Genomic DNA, 21,104 nt, shown 5'->3' with positions numbered 1-21,104 from the left:
CTAAGACAGGCACTTTGGGCACATACTGTGTGCTGGATGCAGAAGGGCAAGAGACAAGCCAGCACAGCCCTCACCTCATAGGAGCTCCTTATTTCCCGCAAGATGAGCATGACCTCTGCCATCTCCAGCTGAGGGTGTGAAGGAGCAGCTTTCTGAGAGGGGAAGGAGGTAGTCTTGGACAGGAGGGGGAACACCCCCATCTGGGATGGGAAGGGAGGAGACAAAGAAGGATGAACTAGCAATGATTATGCATCTGCTCTGACCCAGGCACTGCTCCAGGCATTTGGCACACATTGATTCATTTATCACAGCAGAATTCTTTGGTTGCAAGTGACAGAATCACAGTGCATACTTGCTTAGACAGTGAGATTATTGGCGCAGGTGCCTAACTTAGAGGAAGGGCTGTGTTGACAGGGCCTTCAGAGTCTGTTTCAGGCTGTCTGGGGAAACACCAGCTGCTCCCAGTCTCACCACTTTGTCTCAGGAAATTTTATTCTTTTCCTGGCTGTGGTTTGAGATATCCCAGGGAAGGAGTCTGATTGGTTCAAACCAAGTCATGTGCCCACCCCTTGACAATCACTGGCCTAGGGAAAGGTTGTATCAGAAGGTGACTGGAAGCTCCCATTCCACCAAATATTAGAACTGGAATGTGAATGTGAGCTTTATCATTTCTCGGAGGAGTGGTGGTTGTGGTATAGGTAGCAAAGAAATGGCCCTAGATAGCCATCTTAGATCTTTTCTGTTACTCATTTAATACAATTCGATGGACACTAGCTATGTGTCAGGCATTTTTTTTTTTTTTTTTACCTCTGCATGTTGCTATGACCGAGACACAGTCCCTGCTGTCCTGGAGCTTACAGTTTTGTGGGGAGACAGGTAATAAACAAATAAAGAAATGTAATTTTAGGGAGTGTTAAATGATAAGTGAAAACAAAAAAAGTAAAGTAGAGCAAAAAGACTAGAAATGGTGAGGGGAAATGCTAGTTTGTAGGGGGTAGTCAGGGATGGTCCTTCTAGGGAGAACTGCCCATGGGGCAATGAGTTGCAGCAAGACCATGCAGCAGGAACAACATGTGCAAAGATCCTGAGGTGGGCATGAACTTGATATGTTCTAGGAACAGCCAAAAGACAACAATAGTGGAGCAGTCCAGATAGGAAGAGGGGGGGGCAGAAGATGATATCAGAGCAGATAGGGTCAGGTCACACAGGGCCCTCTTGGCTGGCCATGGTTAAGAATTTGTATTTTATTCCAAGGGTGATAGGATGCCATCTTGAAGCAATGACCTTTCTCTCACAGATAAAGAAACTGAGTCTCAGGAAGGTGAAGTGAATTTTCCCAAGAAGAAATGTCTTAAATGGTGGATGGCCTGCCTGGATCCAGACCTAATTTTTCTTTTTTCATGCCATGTCTTCCTCTAGTTAGCTTCGGGGAAATTAGGAGGGGATGAGGAAAGAAACTGACCTCTCTCTTCTCCATGAGGTAGGACAGATGGTCTTCTGAAAGTAAGGGGCAGGGGTGGGTTCACAGTGCTGACAGAGGATGGCAAGGGTTAGCACAACCGCTGAGCAGAACACAACATGCACTTGACCGGCAGTGAACAGGAGGATTGCAGGGCAGCAGAGAGCTCAGCAGAGGGTGGAGGCTGTGAATTTGCAATGGAGTGGATCAGCACAGCTATTTGATTTCCTCCAGCAGGTACTTGGCAGGCAGCTGGCCTGGGATGGGAGCAGCAGGGACGGAAGGATCTGTGAACAAAAAGTGGGGATTGGGACATCAGAGTCAGGGGCACTAGAAGGTGTTGGTGAAGATGCAGTTGAAATGACAAGTGTATGATAATCACGTATTTTGTTTTTCCTAGGGCTGATCCAATATAATGCTATTTTTCATTTTCAACAAAGGTGGTTACTTAAACTAATAATTTACTGAGATTTGTGTGTTATACATTTGTAGGATCTTGCATACAGAAAACATCACTGTTTTGGGTCCTCCCCAAATTCGTATGTTGAAGCCCTAGTTCCTAGTGCTGTAGAACATGGCTGTATTTGGAGACAGGGACTTCAAAGAGGTCATTATGGTGGGCCCTCATCCAACCTGAGTGGTAAGAGAGGAAGTTGGACACAAAGGAGAGACAGCAGGGGTGTTTGTGCACTGAGGGATGGCATGAGAGGAGGCAGCAAGAGGTGACCATCTGCAAGCAAAAGACAGAGGCCTCAGAAGAAACCAACCCTGTCTAACCTTGATCTTGGACTTGTAGCCTCCAGAACTGTGGGAAAATAAATTCCTGCTATTAAAGCAGCCCAGCCTTAGGTATGTTGTTTATTTTGTTATGGCAGCCTGAGCAGACTGATGCACTCATGAATCACAAAGTTGTCTTTTTGGTTAGATCATAACCTAACTTGGCTTACAAGGCCCCACTTGATTTGGCCCACACCTATGCTTACATCCTCTCCTCTCTTCCTTTCCTGATAATTCTCACTCTCAGTACTTCAGGCACTCTGGCCTTAAACTTTCTCCTTTTCCCAGGGTCTTTGCACATTCTGTTTTCTATGCTTGGAAGATTTCCCTCCAGATAACTCCTTATTCCTCAGATTTCAGCTCAGATGTACCTTCACTGGGAAAGCTTTCTGTGAGCCTCACCCCTCCACTCATGGCTCCCACCCTCTAACTGGGTCAGTCCTCCTTTGATATGTTGTCTTAGGTGGGTTCCTTGGGAAGCGGATCCTGAGACAGAGAATTTTGTGCAGGAAGATTATTGGGGACCACCTATGTGATCAACACCCTTGGGGGAGTGGTGAAGGGAGGAGGAATGGGCCGGTGGACAAGTTGAGCTTTGATTCCAACAGAACAAGGCCAAAGTCTGTTCCAGAAGTGTGGAGCTGGATGGTCCTTTAGCATTTCCACCTAGAGGCTATAGGGCTGGAAGAACCAGACATTGGAGGTGGTGTCCCCAGGGAGGGAGGTGACCTTTGTCAAGGTGGATCTTAAAGGCTGAGGGCAACTGCTGGGGAAGACTTAAGCGAGAGCTGTCTGCATCCAACAGTCCTGGCAGTTGGGGGCCTCAGTTCTGAAGGGAGGTCGGGGGGCCACACCACAGCATCCGCTGCCTCTGTTCTTACCTTCCCTTCATAGCACTTGGCAGTTGCAAGTTGATATTTGTGTGCTCATTTGGCTAATTTTGCCTTCCCCACTAACTTTAGAACAGAGGGCAGTTCCTTGCCAATACCAGTGACACTCCACTGGGCATCGAGGAAAGGAGTGTGATGGATGCATACATGGGGGAGGATAGTTACACCAGAGCAGGGACGAGCATGGGTATCAGGAAAATCCAGGAGGAAATGCTTGTGTGGCCAGGAAGACTTGACATTGGTTATTATTCTAGGAAAAAAAGGAACAGACTGAGAAGGGAATGTTAGTTCATTAGCGACCTGCGACATGCCAGACACTTTGCTCTTTCCTTCTTATAGCAACCCTGGGACTCAGGATTGTTGCGGCTTGGAAAAGGCTGATGAGAGGTCGGATGTCTCTAAGAGAAGGCTGAGTGGTTGGCTACTCCGAGACCTCTGAGGCTGACATCAACTTTATGAATTTATCGCAGAATAAATATGGCCAGTTCCTGGCTCCTTGGGCTCCCCTTATCTCTGCTCCAGGCTAGGCATGCTCTCTCTGTTTGCACTGTCTTGCCAACTCATTTAGTTAATTAGGTTTCTGCTTACTCAATTACCATCACCCTTCACTCTTGTCTCCCTGTGATCATGATGGGCATTTGGGGTCTTCCCAAATTCTTCAGTCACCATGTCTTCAGGTCATATTTTCAGGCCATCTCTTGGTTCATGCCAATAGATGACATAGCTCATCCTTCTGCATGGATTTTACTAACCTATTACAGAAGCCATCCTCATTTCCAGGTTTCAGACCCACTCCCATGTGCTGCTGACAGGTCTTATTACTGCTTTGCTAAAGCTCAGAGAGGTTAAGTCACTGGCCCAAGTCATCAGTCAGTAGAGCCAAGATTTGATGCCAGGTCTTCTGGCTCCCAAGGCAGGGAATGGAGAGGTGGATAAAGGGCAGGTGGGCCTCAGGTCAGAGTTGTACAGCATCAGGTTCCATGGGGAGTTCTGGGGAAAGAATGTTTTATGGGCTTGTTCATAGGGTTTCCCAGGATTTGGTGGGAACAACTGCAGCCAGTTCAGCCAATAGCCACTGGGTACTTTGAGTCATCCACATGTTCTGCCAGAGCTGAGCCTCTGCTCCAGGGATCTCTCAGAACAGAGCCTACTGTGGTGTTCCCAGCAGGGAGGTGACTGGCACTACTACTTGTGGTTGGGTAGGTTGAGGCTGGCGCAGGGGGGGGTGAGAGGGGCTGAACTTACCAATCACTAATCTTTGCACCCTCATTTGGGGCTGCTGTAGTCCACAGGATGGAATACCTTCTCCTTATTGTGGGGGAAGGTTATAATTTTGTAATTTCTCTACCTGGAGGGGAAGACTTTTCCTAATTTGTACAAGTCTCTACATACTAGGAGCTCTCCAGCTGTGACTGTCTTGCTCGTTTGTATATGCCAGCTCACTTTCTGAGGTATGAGCCCACCTTCAGGTACTTGACCATGCCCCTGCAGGGGTCAACAGAAGCTTCCTGGGCATCTCTGCTGGCCCAGGAGTGTGCAGCAGAAGAGCCTAGAAGTCAGATGAGAGGGCTGTGTCCAGCAGAACATGAGCTCTGCAGACTCCACTTGTGCCCCCAGCTTTCTGGAAAGCCCTCTAGGCAGCCAGCACAAGGTCAAACACTTCTGCGCAGTGAGTCCCTGCAGGGGGATTTGTTCCGGGAAGGGAATTACATTTCAATTTGATTTAATTCAATGAGAATGACACCAAATTGATCAGCTGGTAAAATGCCATTTGATGGGCAGATCTGCTCTTTTCAAGTTAATAGGAACCACCAGAAAAATTAGACTTGCTTTTTCAGACAGAACTGGAAGTTTTACCCATTTCCTTTGCCTTTTAAAAAGGGCTCAAATTCCCCTGAAGGTGGAGAGCATTTTTCTGATAGCTCTGTTGACCTGGGCAAAGCAATTAACCACCAGGTAACCAGGGAACACAATACAAACTCTGTATCAGTATACATATTTTTAAGTAGCCACCTGTATCAGACTTTTGTATGATCTTGAGAGATTTCTCAGATTCCTTGAGCCTCAGTTCTGCCATCTGTAAACTGGGTGTGCAGTGTCCCTTGGTCCAGCTCTGGGTGACTCTCTTTGGTGTAACAATATAAATAATAACCATGGCCCCACAGTGATCACTGCCATTGTCCCAACAATCACAATCAGTACCATTACTTCTGAGCAGTTACTCTGTCCTAGGCACTATTAAAATTCCATATGTATTTTATCACATAATCCTTGTCTTAATTTGTGGGGGAAGAAGAAGCTTTCTTCCATTTTCAAGGTTCTTTCAGGCTGGTCTAATAATCAGACAGATATGAGAGAGATTAACTAAAGAAAATAACCAAGTTTAATTACATACATATGTATGGGAACCCCACATGCACGAGAGAGTCAAAGACAGAAAGTAAAAATGAGGTATGTATGACCTGCTGAGCTAAGGATGAAGTAAGGTGCCTTAGGGCCTTCAAAGAGCCATTGCGGAATGATAAGAAGAGCAGATATTCAGTAATTAGAAGTTTGCCCTGCCCTCTACATAGGTCAAGGTGATTATCTCTGATAATCTCTCTTATTATGGGCAAGGTCTCTAATTCAAAATTCTTCTAGGTAGTAAGGGGAGGGAGGGCAGAAAATTCTCTTGAGCCCACAGGGTCTTGGTTGTCTTTAACTCAAAATAATTCACATACCAGAGGCACAGCTTGGGCTGACATGTTCTGAATCCCTACAAGTTCCACCACCTACGTACTGTCATTCTTCTATTGTGCTTATTTTAAAAATGTGTATTTGTTGTGATGCCATAGATGTATTAGGAAACCATTTGAGCTTAACATTAACTTTCCATTTGCTTGTGTGTAATTTCCTGTTGGAGAAACACTAGATGAACCCCCTACTGTACCCAGCTGAAGCAAGCCATGTAGGAATAAACAGAACACACCTAGCACACATCTCAAACATCTGCTGCCTCCTCTGTTCACTGCATGTTGTGTGTGTGTCATGAGGCACACATCATGTCTGACAACCTTCCTGCCACTACTTCACCGTAACTCAGAAGCTATAATCCTTATGATGCCTGCTTCCACAAGCAAACTAAAGGTATTTTTTCAAGGTACTGTGTTATGCTCTTTGTAGTCTTTATGTATATGTTAGTCACTTAACACGTGTAAAATTGTGCTACTGTTTTCATTAGGTTTTTTTTTTTTAATGTGCCACTGATGAAGTCTTTGGGTGTTGTGATCTAACTTCGTTGTTCTATTGGCCCTGTGGCTTTGGGGGAGTGATTTATTTTATTTTTAATTAAAAAGTTTGTGATAAGATACACATAACACACAATTTGTCACCTTAACCATGCAGAAGTACTATATAGTTCACTGGTGCTAAGTGAAACCAGGAAATCTGGCTTTCCTGCTTCCTGCTGCCTGTGACCACCAGAGTCAGGGACTGAATCTTTATGGGCACTTTATTTAGATGGCCGGTGATCTGAGAAGATGGTGGGTTATGTACCCTAACAGAACATCTTAAATTCCATTGTAAACTGACCCTTATTATAAGGAGAAGAAAAGTGTAGGTAAGGAGGTTGGAATTCAGGGAAAAAGTTAATCTGGTAAAAGCTGCAGCATTCTTTCCCCTGGGGCCTGGGCAGTGGTCTTCATCTACTGTGCTCACCCTGGAGGACAATGGCTCAGACACCACCTTGATTGCCTGCAGTCCTCCTGAGGCATACGTAGAACTACGTATGGTCTCCTGGAGTCAGGGTGGGTCATACCTTCAGTCCCGGACCAATAGCTTTTACATGCATTGATTATTAAGCTTTTTAACTATGACCTAAACTAAAATTTTCCAATCCTTGAATCCCCATCATAAGCACATTCACATTGTTGTGCCATACTCACCACCATCCATGCACAGAACATTTTTCATCTTATAGAACTGAAACTCTGAACCCATTAAACACCAACTCCCTATCCCCCACCCCACCCCCAGCTCCTGGAAGCCACCATTCTAATTTCTGTCTCTATGAATGGAAGCTAAGGCATTGCAGCAAATCTGCATGTTCAACATAATCACAATAGAAGAATGACTGTATGTAGGTGGTGGAATTTACAGGTGTTCAGAACATGTCAGTCCAAAATGTGCCTCTGGCATGTGAATTGTTTTGAGTTAAAGGCAACCAAAACCCTGTGGGTTCCAGAGAAACTTCTGCCTTCCATCCCCTTACTACTTAGAAGGTAGTTTCATACTGATGGGGGACTCACATGTAAAAATTTTGGTTTCACGTAATAGCTAATAAGCTTGATAATCAATGCATGTAAAAGCTATTGTTCCAGGAACTGAAGATATGATCCACCCTGACTCCAGGAGACCATAAGCAGTTCCACCTTTGTGCCTCAGCAGGACTGCAAGGAATTCAAGAGTGTACGAGAGCCCTTGTACTCCAGGGTGAGATGTCCATTGCCCAGGCCCCAGGGGAAAGAATGCTGCAGCTTTTATCAGATTAACTTTTTTCCCTGAATTCCAACCCCCTTACCTACACTTTTCTTCTCCTTATAAAAAGGGCCATTTTAAAATGGAATTTAAGATGGTCCGTTAGGGTATAAACCCGCCATCTTCTCAGATTGCTGGCCACCCGAATAAAGCGCTCATAAAGACTGAATCCCTGTCTCTGCTTATTGGGGCTGGTAGGTGACAGGCAGCACGAATGCTGGCTTTTCTGGTTTCAGTATGAGTGGAATCACACAGTGTTTGTACTTTGGTGACTGTCTTGTTTCACTTAGCACAATGTGTTCAAGTTTTATCCATGTTGTAGTATGTGTTAGAATTTCCTTATTTTTAATTTTTATTTATTATTTTTTAAAGTTATGTCTTTTTAAAAGATTTTATTTTTTATTTTTAGAGAGAGGGGAAAGGAAGGAGAAAGAGAGGGAGGGAAACCCCAATGTGTGGTTGTCTCTCACATGCCCCCAACTGAGGACCTGGCCCGCTACCCAGGCATGTACCTTGACTGGGCATCGAACTGGTGACCCTTTGGTTCACAGGCCAACACTCAATCCACTGAGCCACACCAGCCAGCAGCCAGGGCTATTTACTATTTTTAATAGTTTATTTTTATTGCATTTTTTCATTACCATTTATCCCCATTATATCCCCTTCCACCTCCATCTACCACCCTCCCCTACTTCTTTAAAGCTGAATGATATTCCATTGCATGTATAGACCACACTTTGTTTATCCATAGTTTGTAGTGTTTTCCAAAACCACAACCAATTCTCCAGACATCAGCCAGATGTCCAGTAGCTTAGTTCATTTCCGACATTAACTACCCAGAGTTAGCTCAGACCTACTGTTTAAGGGCTCAGTCCCACCAGCAAGCCCCTACTTCAGATGCCAGTCACTAGTCCCTGGCTTCTCATACTTCTCACTGACCTGCTATAAATGGGAAGTTCCCATGACCTTCTCTTAAGGTTTGCCAAAATGGCTTAATTTTCTAGACTGGCTCACAGAACTCCAGCAGGAAGAGCCAACTGGAAGAAATGCATAGGGCAAAGTATGGGGGGTGAGGTGGGGTGGGGAGAGGGCCTGGAGCTTGTGTGCCTTCTCCAGGCAGGTCGCCCTCCCCAGCACCTCCAGGTGTTAACCAGCCTAGAAGCTCAAGTCCACTTCAAGAATATTTATAGAGCTTAATCTTCAGGTCCCCGCCCACCCCTGGAGGTTGGGAGTGGGGCTGAAAGTTCCGACTCTCTAATCGCTGGGCCTTTCTGGTAACCAGTCCCATCATGAAGGCAACCCGGGGGGTGGGGGTGGGGTGGGGGGTGGGGTGGGGTGCATTCCAAATCACCTTATTAGCATGAGGTATGATTGAAAGTGGATTATTAGAAATAACAAAAGACTCTCCTACAACTTGGGAAATTCTAAGGGTTTTGGAAACTCTGTGCCAGAAACCAGGACCAAGAATATTTTTCTATTATACTAACACACAGTGGTGGTGGTTTTTAGGCATGCAGTTGCGTTATAGTGGGAAACTGAGGCACAGAGGGTTTATGTGACTTCCCCAACAATTGTCCCAGCTAGTAAATGGGAGAGCCAGGATTCAAACCCAGGCCTTGCTGAGTCCACAACTCTGTGCCTCAAACACTGTTACCCTGCCTCCTTTTACTCATGTACTGTCACCAATCCAGATGACAATGACTGCAAGTCATTTGGTTATTAATTTCCTCTTGTTAACAGAAGCCGTAGTGTCTGAAGTCTCTGTTACACCATCTGGAATTTTTTAATAAAAACCTGAGGAATTTCCAGGGGGTTTCTGTGCATTGTGTATGTGTAATGGCAAGGGGGAAAATCACTACTTAAAGGCAGAAATGCCTGCAGTCTCTTTGACACCCCAGGTGGGGGTGAGAAGGGTTCCCGACAGAAACAAGGCTGCTCTTTTGTTTTTGAAGACACAGTAACTAGGTTTTTTGATTGTTCAAGGGAGGCTCACTTCCTACCCCTATATCACATGGTCTGGAAGGAGGGAGCTCAATCTGGAGTTAAATTGCATTACAAACAAACTAGGGGGAATCAGACAACTGTTCATTGGCAGCTCGTGAGGAAGGGAATTTTCAGGGTCTTGCAAGACTTAGGGAACAGAGGAGATGAAAGGACATATGTGGTAGAGAAATGAAGTGCCTCCAAAGAGGGCAGCCAGCTTCGGCCCCAGAAGAATGATGACTAACGACAAATTCAGTGTTGGGCTGATCGAGGAACTCTGAGATGACCATTCAGCTTTCACCATTTCCAGTCGGGTGCAATTCTGTAACCTCCCTCACCCTCAGTGAAGTCAGCTACTTGCAGTGGGCTCAGGCTAGTGATGCTTAGGGCACGGAGGTAGAGGGACTAAGTTCCTGAGGATGGTAGGGTATAGGATGGCAGGGGTGGGAAGTATGAGGTGGGAGGGGCTTAAGAACTGGCTTGAGGGCAAGAAGTGAACAGGAGAGTGGAAGCACCCCTGAAAATAGTAGGAAGTATTGGGGAGAATCCCATTCTGCCCCCAGATAGCAAGCATGGTGGCTGAGTTTATTTTTGTGGGTAATAGAGGAAAGGATGTTCCAGAAGACACCAGGTATTACCTTCTGGAGACTGGCTCCTGCATTCCGCCCTACCTGGCTGTGTACTCCACTTTGCCCCTTAAGGGTGTGTGCTTCACAATAATAAATATTGTCAGGACCACTATGAGTATCTTTTGCATAACTCCAGGGTGCCCTTTGCCCAGGCCAATGTCCTTTTCAAAGTTGTTCTCTTAGATTTGGAAAGTTAGTGTGATCACTTTACCAAAGATGGCAGTAAAGTGGTATGAGGAGGGGACCACTTTGTCTGGTGTGTCCCAAGACCTCATCTGGGCTCATGGCAGGTATATACAACTACTCTTTTTTGCTGAATGTGTGTCCTGTCCTGTATGCATACTACCTCTTTAAATCATCAACATAATGTTGATGATTATGGCCATATAAGGTTACCTGTGTCCGGCTTTTACAGAGGAGGAAGGAGAGGCTTAGAAAGACTCAAGGTCATACAGCTAGGAAGTGGCAGGGTGGGAATGTGAACCAGGATTCATCTGTTTCTCAAACTTGTGCTTGGCCTGTGAGCACCGTAGCTTCTACCTTTGTCCTTGAAGAAAACTGACGGATTCTTATGTCCATCCTTCTGTGCATAGAATTTCCCTCTGCAAGGCCAGCGGTCTTATACTCGGGGCTGCATCAGGGTCACCAGGAGGGAGATCAGTTAAAGCAGGTGGCTGGGCCCCACCCCCAGAGTCTCCCAGTGGAGTGTGAGAATTTGCATTTCTGACAAGTTCTCGGGTGACCAAGTAGCTGAGTAGCTGTTCTGAGGACTACAGTTGAGAAGCACTGTTCTAGGCTGATCTAACTCACTAGTTACTCACCAGGGCGTCGTCCCCGAGTCCCATGGTGTGCTCTGCTGTTCTTCTGCAGCCTGGGGTCCAGGCTGAGTAGGACTTGATTTGTCATTGTAGGGGAGGAAGAAACTTTCCTCCACCCTCAGGTTTCTTTTGGGCTGGTCAAATAATCAAACAGACTTGAGACAAATTAACAAAAGATTAACAACCCAATTTAATACGTACATGAGAGGGTCAGAGACCCCACATGCATGAGAAGTTTGGAGACAGAAAAGTGGGTACAAAAGTCATTCTGTGCTAGGGATGAGGTGAGGTGCCTTGGGGCCTCAGAAGGTCATTGCAGAGAGAGCACATGGTCAGTATTTGCTAGTTTACCTTGTCATATAGGTAGGTCAACGAAGGTTATCCCTGATCATCTCTTAATATGTGTGGGCATAATTCAAGTTCTTCTGGGTAGTTAAGGGAGGGGTAGGAGTTGCCTTTAGCTCAAAGTAATGTGCATACCGCAGAGGCACATCTTGGGGTGATGCGTTCTGAACCCCCACATCACCCTCCCAGCCTGGGTTCCAGATGTCTATCCTGTCATCTTGGCCGGCTCCCCAGCCCTGCCTAGGCCTGGCTGGGTCTGGTCTCAGAACTCTTTCTTTTTCTGGGTGGGAGTATCCACACCTTCCTGTGGCTCAGGCTACACATCAATGCTGCTGAGACCTGAGGGGCTTGAGTGCAGAAGTAAGCAGCGCCTGGGGACTGCAAGGGGCTGGAGGATGCTGCCTGGTCTGCTCCCTCAGAGAGCCCTGGAAGCGCTTAGAGGCCGCTCAGTAGGGGGTTGGGGTGGAGATGGCGTGCTGACTCAGGGGTTTCAACGGCCTCAGCAGCAGCTCAGTGGCTCCTTCCCTCCCCCTGCTACACACAGACAGCAATCACCTGGGAAACAAACAGGTTGGAATTCTAAGCAGAGAGAAAAACATCTTAATGTATCAAGTGTCTTTCAGGAGTGATTTAAAGGGCCCGAGAGACAGACTGTCAAATGTCGTCCCTGGGTACCCAGACCGATATGCCTGTGCTCCTGATGCCTGTCTCTTGCCTCCATGGCTAGAGGGGAAATGGAATTGTGTGATGTGTGAGTGTGTGTGTGTGCGCACAAGTGGGGAGAGCGTCCTTCAAGGATGGGGGACTCTAAAGAGCAGGTGTAGAGACCCTGCCTGTAAGGCTCTGTGGGGCAAGTGTGGGGCAGGCAGACAGGGCACTGGGGTGGGGGAGACTCTCACAACCACCCCAGGAGGTGGGGGCCGACGAGATGTGAAGACACATCGACAAAGGATGTATATCGATGGCAAACAAAACACGTGAGAAAATGCTCAACATTATTAGTCATCAGGGAAATGAGAATGAAAGCCCCAACAAGACACCACTGCACCCCCACTGGAATGGCTAACATGAAAAAAAAAAGGCCACACCAAATGTTGGCAAGGATGTTAGAGGGACTGGAAGTCTCGTATGCAGCTGGTGGAAAAGCAAAATGGTGCAACTACGGTGGAAAACAATTGTTTTGATTCTTAAAAAGTTCAGTGTGCACTTACCACGGGAATTGCAATTCCTAGGTTTTACCCAACAGAAAAGAAAACATAGAGCCACACAAAGACCTGGACACGCATGCTCCCAGCAGCTTTATTTGTAATAGCAGCTTTATTTGTAATAGCAGCTTTATTTGTAATAGCCCCAAGCTGGAAACAACCTAAATGTCGATCAACAGGTGAGATGATGAACAGCGGCACAATGGCATAGTACCGAATTTAACAGAAAGGAAAGAACTAGCGACGTGTGTGACCACATGGATATATCTCAAAACAGCTGCACTGAGCCAAAGAAGTCAGAAACAAAGCAGTACGAACGGTGTGGTTCCAGTTATAGAAAATCCTGCATCATACCAGCTAATCTCCAGTGACAGGACTCAAATCGATGGTTGCCTGGAGAGAGGAAGTGGGGACTGGGGAGCGGGGAGTGCCCGCAGTGGGGATTGCCAGGGCCACAAGAACACGTTTGAGGGGATGGAGATGTTTATTATCTCGACTGTGGTGATGGTTCCAGGGGCGCATACATACGTCCAGCTGTACCAAGTGGTGCACTTTGAACACACACAGTTTACTATGCATCAGTTCTGTGTCAACAAAGCTGTTACTAATAATAGTAACAACCCCCCCAACCCCCAGCACACCCCCACCCCTGTGCCCCGCTCCAGGCAGCAGTCTGTCTCTAGGGCTGGCACTCTCGTTTATCTCTTGTTCTGTTTTGCAGCAGGGCTGGCTGTGTGTCTGTTCTCGGAAAATGGGATGGCAGCCTTTTCTGTACTGGGTATGTTGCATCTTTAGCCCTCCCATTCGTCAGTCCTCATCGGGCAGGTCCTATTTGACTTTGACCATTTGCATGTGATATGGAGAAGTTAAGGGACATACTCAGGGTCACATGGGTGGGACAGGAGAGGAAGGTGGAGTCCACACTCTTCCCTACTCACCTGACAACAGACCCCTCAAGAACGGGGACCAAGGGAGCAAACCAGTCACTTCCAAAATCTTTGGTCCGGGTCCAAGAGCCAGGCAGTCCTGTGGATTTCCCCTTCTCCAAAGAGGTTAAACCAGACCTCTAAGAGTCCCTCCAGTTCTGGTGTCCAATGAATCTGTGAAGTGAAAACTTCCATTCCTTAAAGGGCCTGCCACTTGCATGGACTTCTTTGTCTGCATTTTAGAGACAGACCTGGTCCTGCTATTCACCCAGCCTGTGGCCTTGAGCAGTTCACCTCGCTGGGCCTCTATTTGCTCATCTGGAGAGTGGCAACAATTGTACCCAATTTTTAGGGTTTTAAAAAAGGATTCAATAAGTTAAGAGATATAAAAGGACTTTAGACACTGATGCACCCTAAGGAAAGTTTAATTGTCTAGGTATTTCATAGCTCACCACCTGCCCCAAATGGGATCTATTTTTTTAAAAAGATTTTATTTATTTATTTTTAGAGAGAGGAGAAGGGAGGGAGAAAGAGAGAGAGAAACATTAGTTGGTTGCCTCTTGTATGCACCCTGACTGGGGACTGAACCTGCAACCAGGCATGTGCCCTGACAGTGTATTGAATCGGTGACCTTTCGCTTTGTGGGATGACGCCCAACCAACTGAGCCACACTGATCAGGGAAAACGGGATTTAATTAGAAAAAATACTGTGATAAAATATAAATAATGTAAAATTTGCCATTTTAATCCTCTTTAAGTGTACAATTCAGTGGCACTGAGGACATTCACAGCGTTGTACAACCATCGCCTCTATCCATTTCCAGATGTTTTTATCATCTGAACAGAAACTAAACCTCATGCCCAACAAAGAGTAACTCCCCACTTCCTGCCGCCCCACCCCAGCTCCTCCATTGGGAGTAGCTGCTTTTCTACTCTGGTGTCCATTCATCTGCCTATTCAAGGCACCTCATATAGGTGGACCTGTACATATGCAAATGGAGTCTTCAAGCCCACTTTAACTCCCACCTTTTGTTTGTTTGTTTGTTTGGGTGCACAGAGATGGGAGGAGATGGAACTTTGGAGACAACCTTGTAGCTCATGGGGCCCATGGTTTCTGGAGTGGAAGACAGGGTGGCGGGGAGTCCTGTGCTGGGACAGGCCCCGGGGCTCTCCCTGAGTCTGGACTAGCATCCACTCCTGGCCAATGGCTGTGGTTGAGCAGAGACTGTTTCTGGGCCTCCTGCTCGATGGGACTCGAGGCTTCCAAATCGTGTTTAGCAGACGCCTCAGGAGCTCTGCAAATGATTGATTTGGATTTCGCTGAATGATTTTAAAAGTTATTTCAAGTTAACAAGCTGATCATGCAGACGGTGCAGCTCGTAGAATGGAAAGGGTCCTAGCATCTCTGTTTAATTAAAGAGAATCCTGAGATTGCAAAAGCCATTGGGAAACGTCTACCATTTGCAGTAACTTCGCTGTGTGATTAGAGGCTTCCTATAAACTGTGGAAATTAATTGGCCATTGAGGTGGAATGCCTGTGGCATATTGTATTTTCCAAAGATGACTATAATAACATCTCCCATCCCACATGTTCTTCTTATAGTGTGGCTGTTATGGGTTGAATTGTGTCCCCTCCCCACCAAAGTCATATGTTCAAGTCCCAACCCCCAGTACCTCAGAATGTGACCTTATTTGGAAATAGGGTCACTGCAGATATATTGGGCTGGTCAAAAAGTCCATTTAGTTTTTCCAAAGATACAGTTTTCATTTTCACCAATGACTTTATTGATTTGGATATTTTGAGTATGTCGGCTATCTCCTGCTACTGGCTTCGAGTGGATAGAGGCCAGGTGTGCTGCTAAACATCTTTCAGTGTTCCCATTGACAGCTCCACAGCAAAGAATTATTTGGCCAAAATGTCAATAATACCAAGAAACTTCGCAAACCACTTTTAACACATTTGATCAGTCACAGCACTGTCTCCATACACTGTACAAATCTTTTTATGCATTTCAGTGCATTTTTACCTTTCTTGAAATATTAAGCACAATACACTGAAAATGTTGTGTATTTCCTTCCATCTTCAATATTAAAATGGTTGCATAAAAACTCACCAATGTTGATAAGTTTTTAAAAAATGCACGCTGATGTGATAGCTGTCACAATACAATCTAACAAAATGTGCCAAATGAAGTTACAGACAACTGCTAGGGCCATCATATGGAGAAAAACTAAATGAATTTTTGGGCAACCCAATAATTAGCTAAGTTGAGGTCATACTGGAGGAGGGTGGGCCCCTAATCCAATATGACTGGTGTCCTTATAAAGGGGGAAATTCGGACACACAGGGAGAACGCCATGAGAGGATGAAGGCAGAGATCCAGGTGATGCGTCCGCAGGCCGAGGACCAGCAAAGCTTGCCACAGCCCACCGGAAGCTAGGAGGGAGGCACGGCACTGATCCTCTCCCACAGCCCCAAGGAGGCACCGACACCACAGACACCTTGATCTTGGACGCCTGGCCTCCAGAACTGTGAGACAATACAGTTCTGTTGTCTGAGCCACCCAGTCTGTCGTATTTTGTTATGGCAGCCCTACAAACAAATGCAGTGACCTGTACACCACCCTCATTTAGAGATGAGATCCATGGCCCTCCCCTCAAACTTGGGTGACTTTTGTGACTGCTTGGACAAGTGAAATGCAGCACAACGGACACCCCGTGACTCCTGAGGCCAGACCATAGCAGGTGTTACAGAGTCTGCCTGGCTGGTTGGGAGACTTGCATTTATACCAGGCAAGCAGCCTGACTGCCCAGTCTCCTGCGGCTTTGGGGTTTGGAGAAGGCCACTGGATCTCTGTGTATGGGGGTGGGGTGGGGTGGGGTATAGGAGCAGGGAAGCAGCCTGGGGCTGGTAGTAACATGGGGAACCCCGCAAGGCAAGAGCAGGCTTTTGCTCTTTGAAAGTCTTGGTGAGTCCACTTACAAATTAGACACAGTACCATTTCCAGGTGAGAGTCCCGACAGGCATCTGCCGTTAGGTGACTGGTTCTCTTTCCCTCTGGGACACCCGATACTGGCAGACAATCCAAACTGAAGAAGGGTCAGGGGATGGGAAGATCCAGATGATGTATTCTGAGAAACATCCCCAGGCTAGGTCCCCTGACACTGAGGGTTATGTGTTCCCCATGTCACAGCGCCTTCCCTGGACAGCTCTCACGTACCCTCCGAATGGCTTTTTCTTGAGTCCCTGCTCTGTGCCAACCACCTTACCCGCAACACCTCATTCAGTCTTTGCATGGCTCTGCCAACCAGCTTTTATTGTCTTTCTACTCTGTCATTCACATCTCAGCAGGGGTCAGTTAACCAAATCAGTCCTATAAGCAAATCTCTGGTAGGTAGCACCGTTAACATGCAGGTGGAAGAACAGGATTTACCAGTAACCGCTGTGGAGGCAGGCCAGCCCCTGGAAGGAAGAAGTGACTGCCGCCAGAGTTTAGGTGGGTTGTAAAACGTCGAAATCTGCTAAGCTCTGGAATGGAAATTTCTTTCAATGTAGATTAGGCCTTGATTCAGGGAGGTGGTGGCAGAGTGGTACCTGTGGTTCCCTTGGCAACTGCCTTCTGATTGGAAGGAGCCGGAGTGCAGGGAAGGGAGTCTCTGGGAAGGTCTGTGTGATGCGCCTATAAGTGGGCAGGAAACAGTGAAAAGAAGCCACCCAGTAAAGATCTGGAGGCACAGACTTTTCTTTTTACCAACCTGCTAAGATTTGGGGAGGGACTCCTGATGCCAGGGAAATAGCATGGAATGGCTGCTTCTGAGAAGCCCCTTGGTTACTGTATTTTCGTTGTATATAAAGTGCACTTTTTTGCCCAAATTTCTGAGGGAAAAATAAGCATGTGCATTATACATGGGTGGTACTGATTCCATATCTATATAAATGTTTTTAATTCTTTTATTTATGCTTATGCATTAAAAGTATAACTCTAAAAAGCAATAACAATGTCTGTATGCAAAATAATACACTGCAATGTGATAATTGGGTTTGTTTCTAAATATAAATGAATAAATAATTGGATTTAAAAACTGAAAGATTTTTTCCCCTGAAAGTTTGGGCCAAAAATGTGGGTGCGTGTTATACACGGCAAAATATGTAGCAAGAAAGTTGTTCTCTCTCCCCCGAAAGCTTAGATGTCTTCCCAGTCCTCTCCTTCTGCAGCATAATGAGCAAAGAAGTTGGCCAAAGTATCCCCAAGAGTTTCCAGACAGCCGCACATATTTAAGCAGAGAATTCTGAGCAGGAGCAGAGCCTGAGCATTTACATGAATATCTCTCTCAGGGGTGGGAAGAATGAAAGGAGACGGGGCTACAGAAATAAATACCAGGGGTGAAGACTTCATCTGAAGTCCCACCTCTGATCTAATGGTGGCAGAGAGCCTGAGAATTTGCATCAGCCCCGATTCAGACCATTCAGCCTGAGTAACAGGGGTAAGGGCAAAGGTGCATGCAGTGCTCGCTTTGTTCTGGGCTCCCTTCGAAGGTTTTCACGCGTGTGTGCTCATTTTAATCCTCAGAACAATCGTACAAGGTGAGTTCTAGCATTATCCCATTTTACAGGCGGGGAAACTGAGGCACAGAGGAAATGACCACAGGTGTACAGCTGGGATTCCAACCCAGGCTGCTTCGGAGTGGACAGCACGGGATACAGAGGAGGATCTGCTGGAGAAGCAGGACCAGGGGCAAGAGAGGAGAGACCATGGAGAGCACTAGGCCAGGGACACTTTCCTCAGCCACGTCTAAGCCTGCTTATGGATGGCCTTGATTCCAGCAGCAGCCAGAGGTGCCCCTTCCTCCTCAGGGTGCCTCCTGGCCTGTTCCAAAACAAGATGAGTGCTTTTCAAACACAGGGAGACAGTGGCACTCCCCTCCGGGAACACAGGCCTTGCTGGAAGGGCAAAAGTACAGACTCCGTGGCCTGTCATCTGAAGCCTTCCCTATCAGGCCCCTTCTACTTGCGTCATTCCTTGCTGCATTCCTGGTCTTCAAAACCCCATGTTTCCCAAGTGTTCCCCCCGCCCCCCTGCCCCCCACCCCCCACCCCAGCAGAGTTAAGCATGCTCCCCAGCTCCCGATGGTTGTTCTCACCAGGGGGAGCCACCCCTGCAGGGGATTGTCCTTACAGAGAAGCGCATCTCCTCTGGGGCTTCATCAGATAATCACAGATAAAACCGACACCAGAACGTAAAGATGCAATAACCATAAACTTCAACCATAACTTTAAAACAAAAAAACAAGTGCTGAGTTCTAGGAAACAAAGCACATGTACGTTAATGATACGGCAGACCCTCATGTCCTATAAAGTGTGGGTACCATCAAAAACTCAGCTGCACCATAAACTAGATATAAAATAAATGCACTGGGAGGCAGAATGGGGCAGAGGAAAGCCAAATCCCTCCTCTGCCACCCCTGGCTGTGTGGCTTTGGGCAAATAAACCTCTCTAAGCCTCAGTCTCCTCAGCAGTAAAGAGGAAACAATGATAACAACAGTGTCCAGGAGCTGATGGTGTCGTGAGAGTTAAATGAGACAATGTGCCTATGGCTCTAAGCAGAGTCCTTTGTCTCACCCTCCCTGACCAGCAGGAGATATTAAATAACAAGTAGCAGCAACCTCTTTTCCTTTCTGAGTTCTCTAGCTGAGAAGCTGGATCAGAGGTCACCCCCGTCTGTGTGGCATGCAAACCCTTTCCACGTTCTCTGGGATGCTCAGACTCTCTCTGTGGACTTAGAGACACAGAGCCTTTGGGGCGGGGCTCAGATGGAGGATCCTCCGGGCATGGCTCTTGGCCCACACAGGGCCTCCTGATAGGCTGGGGACTGATCAAAAATCTAAGTTCTTGGTTTTATTAGTTTTGCTTTTCTTTTTTAAAAAGACAAATGCTATGAAAAAGACTACAGACTTCTGTTTTTGTATAATGCTGAGGGTTACTTACTGAGTGAGTTATTAAAAGTTACCAAAAATCATTATTAAAAGAAATTATTGATTGACTCATTTTAAAATAAATACCCTCTTCCTCAAAACAAAAAAAAAAAAACAAAAAGATTAAGTGATGGAGCCCATTAAATGTATTGATCCTTTTATTTAAAAAAATAAAAATGAAACAATTTTATTGAGATATAATTTATACACCATATAATTTACTTAAAGTGTGCAATTCAATGGTTTTTAGTATATTCACACCTATCAAAAATCATTATTTTATTTTTCTCCAATTTTTGATAGCATAGAACTTCCCTACCCCCGTCTTCCCCCTGAAAACTGGTCACAGGTCCGGAGATAAGCTTTGGGTCTTTCACCTCCGCTAAACGTTTGTATGTTAAAGAGACGATGCCTTTTGAGATCCTTTGCCTTGGAGCTGTTTTGAAAAGCAGCCTGCATTCCCCACTTTAGCCACTAGGTGTCAGGCCGAAGGATTGGCAGTCTTGTCACTTGAGGACCTCTGCTGCATGCAAGGTCTGACACCGATGCACTGGGGACAGTGGTGAAGAATAGAAGATCAGAACTAGAAATGAGGTCTCATGGCGTGAGTAGAGCTTTGCAATTTCCTATGTTTACTTGGCCTGGGTTTGGAATATTGCTTCACATTTGCTCAGGTATTTGGCCAAAAAAAAAAAAAAAAAAAGGAATCCTTTTAAAAAAATCTTTCTCCCGACCTTTTTTCTTTATTTCAACATTTTTTAAATTTTAAACATATTTTAAAATTACATTTGACATTCAATGTTATATTAGCTTCAGATGAACAGCACAGTGGTTAGACATTTATGTATTTACCAAGTGATTCCCCGATAAGCCTAGTACCCACGTGGCACTATGCATAGTTATTAGAGAATCACCAACCACATTCCCTATGCTGTTCTTTGCATCCCCCTATTCCAACATGTTGTGAGGGCTGCTCTGTGTCAGGAACTGGGCTGGAAGTGGAGGACACAGAGATGAACAAGGCACAGCCCATCTTTTCCTTTAGGGAGCTCGTACTAGAGGGAGGAGGGGCATTACAAATAGTTCAGCATCTCACAAATGACAAACACCATGGGAGTGGGGAGCACACGATGTAGCAAGGGTCAGGGAGGGCCTGTCGTGTATAAATAATGACAAAAGCCAGCAATAACAACATTCCTGATCTGTGAGGGGGGATTTACATAATACAAATGCTTTCATAGACAGGTTTTATTTATTATTTAAATCATATTTATTGAGCACTATGCTAGACAATGAGGGTACAGCAGTGAAAAATTAATGTGGATGCTATTATTTATACTTAGCATATTCCAGACACTGTGCTTGGCTTTTTATATTCATTATCACATTCAGTTTTCCAATAAATCCTACAAGGAAGGATCTATTAGGCTCATTTTCCAGATGAAAAACACGAGGTGCAGAAAGACCTAATAACTTCCTGAAGATCTGAAAATATGAGTAAGCAGCAAGAGAAAGTAGTGGGGGTAAGATTCAGACTCATGCATGAGTGTGACTCACGCCAGAAAGTGAACCAGGTCTGACCC

The sequence above is a fragment of the Phyllostomus discolor genome, chromosome 5 (assembly GCF_004126475.2).
Source record: "Phyllostomus discolor isolate MPI-MPIP mPhyDis1 chromosome 5, mPhyDis1.pri.v3, whole genome shotgun sequence".
Taxonomy (NCBI): Eukaryota; Metazoa; Chordata; class Mammalia; order Chiroptera; family Phyllostomidae; genus Phyllostomus; species Phyllostomus discolor.
This window is presented reverse-complemented; position numbering follows the sequence as displayed.